Source organism: Gadus chalcogrammus, chromosome 4 (assembly GCF_026213295.1).
Source record: "Gadus chalcogrammus isolate NIFS_2021 chromosome 4, NIFS_Gcha_1.0, whole genome shotgun sequence".
Classification (NCBI taxonomy): Eukaryota; Metazoa; Chordata; class Actinopteri; order Gadiformes; family Gadidae; genus Gadus; species Gadus chalcogrammus.
The window spans coordinates 26,536,559-26,539,058 of NC_079415.1; positions in this window are offsets into that span (position 1 = coordinate 26,536,559).

The window sequence follows — 2,500 nt, forward strand, 5'->3', positions numbered from 1 at the left end:
ACACCACAGACAGACCTGGCTCCCAAGAGAAGACAGACTGTGCTCCCACTGCACACACAACCAACTAGAGACAGAACTGCACTTCCTGACAGTCATACGAAGACATCAGGAATACACCCTTCCCACAGATTACAAAGGCATGCAAGGACTTCAAAGACACTCCAGATACTCACAACCTGCCATACCTGTTTGGAGAAATACAACAATGTGCGAACGCAGCAGCAAGATTCGTCACATGTTGTGATGAGAGAAGGACCTCAATCTCACCATAGACTCATCCCCCTGGACTCACTCCTCACACAATAATTGCACTATTGCAAACATCCTCCATAATGTAAATGTATTTAGAGTGTATCTTTAATTGATCTGTGTATACGAGATACTGTATTTTTTGTAATTTTTACAATATCACACATTTTACTTTTTAAAGTACTTTTATAGTATAACATTTGATATGTATAGATATTTTGTATTTAATGGTTCATACTTAATATATTATTATAATATATACCTTCTCTTTTTACTTTTAATTTTATAACGCTGTTTATTTTATTGTTCACCTTCTTTGGCAATGCAAATGTATATTTCTCATGCCAATAAAGCTTTTTTGAATTGAATTGAATTGAATTGAGAGAGAGAGAGAGAGAGAGAGAGAGAGAGAGAGAGAGAGAGAGAGAGAGAGAGAGAGAGGAGAGAGAGAGAGAGAGAGAGAGAGAGAGAGAGAGAGAGAGAGAGAGAGAGAGAGAGAGAGAGAGAATAAAATAGAGTAAGAGAGATTGATGTAGAGAGAGGGGGGAAAGAGAAAAATGGTGAGAGACATTAAGAGAACAAGTAAGGGAGACAAAAATCGAGGGAGGGAGAGAGGGGATAGGTGAGTGAGACACAGAAAGATACAAAGAGAGGGGAGAGACCAAGCAAGTGAATGTGAATAGAGAGCGACGAGAAAGGAGGAGAGAGTAAGTGAGTGACAGAGACGGAGTGAGAGAGCGAGCCAGAGATGGTTTATAGGAACGACTCAAGGTGAAACGGGCAAGATGTTCTCACACGAGAGGTTTACACGAGCTGTTGTATACACATGCCATAACACAGCGATGGTTTGTCAATAGGCGTATACACACACACACACACACACACACACACACACACACACACAAACTGACAAAGTGCTCTCCGGGCTCGCTGGGGATTTAAGTGGTTTCTATCTCTCGAGAACTCCATAAAGAAACAATGGGAGGAGGTAAAAACATTTTTTTTTAAAGAAAAAAGGCAACGTCTCGGGATAGGAATAGGGATAGGGTTGCGGTATTTAGATGTGCTCAGCTGGATCCTACCCCCCAGCCCCCCCCCCTCTCTCCACCACCCCACCCCCCACAGGCTCTTGAAGCATATCACAGCGTACAAATAAACAGCGAGGCCCTTGGACGAGGGGTCCGGGGGGGGGGGGTCCTCGCTTCCAACTTTATACACGTGCGCAAGGCCTCAGCCTAATCCCCTATTGTTTGTTTGTAGAATCGGCTAATCCGGGCCGGAGAGACCGAGGAAACATGTAAGGTATGGCGGGTATCAGATCCGGGGCCTTAAGAAGCCCTCAGCTTGAAAAGACCCCCTTGAAAAGACCTCCGCCATCCATTTCCTACTGCCAGCCGAGTTTGCTGAGGTCATATCGTTAGCCTCATAGCATAATTGCGTAAAATATATTTTGGCCAAATTGTGATGTCTGCCTAACTCTACACTGCTAATGCTGCTGATTCACTGTTCCTCATTGGCTATATTCTAAGCCAATCAGAAGGTTTTTTACATTCCATAATCACACTGCCTTAGTCTTCTATTTCATAAAGATATCATTAGTAGCGCAGAAATCGGTGCAACATTGAGTGAACACAAAAACGCGGCCTTCAAATATGTTTGTTAGTCCCTGTCGTATCCGCAAGTGCTGGAATGCAAGTTACAAATGGACACGTTTAGCTGAGAGAGAGAGAGAGAGAGAGAGAGAGAGAGAGAGAGAGAGAGAGAGAGAGAGAGAGAGTAAGACTTCTGCTAGCACTTAGGTTAGGCTTTAACACAATTTGGACCATAAAGTTCTTTGAGTTGCACTCCAACAAACAAAAGATAGAGAAAAACAACAGTTCCAGGTATCGGTACACTCATCCAACGTGTGTTTCAGGCACACGGCCGACACAGCAGCATAACGCTGCTGATTGAACAACACCAATACCCACCCCCCAGCCCCCTCACTCATAATAGTCACAAGGCCAACATTTGACATACTCCTTTGTATTTGCATCATTCTGAGCCCACCGTTGATATCATGAGGAATCTAGCCAACAACTCCCGCCCCAAGCTGACATTAGCATGATACTTTCCCTCGGAGTCTGCGCCGCACACGAGGCTTGCAACAGCTACAAGTCAGCTGTCTTCTGGACATGTCTGGGCCACACCGGTTTCTGCACACCGGGGGGAACATTTCACAATTAAATAAACTCCAGGAGGAGGAGGTGGA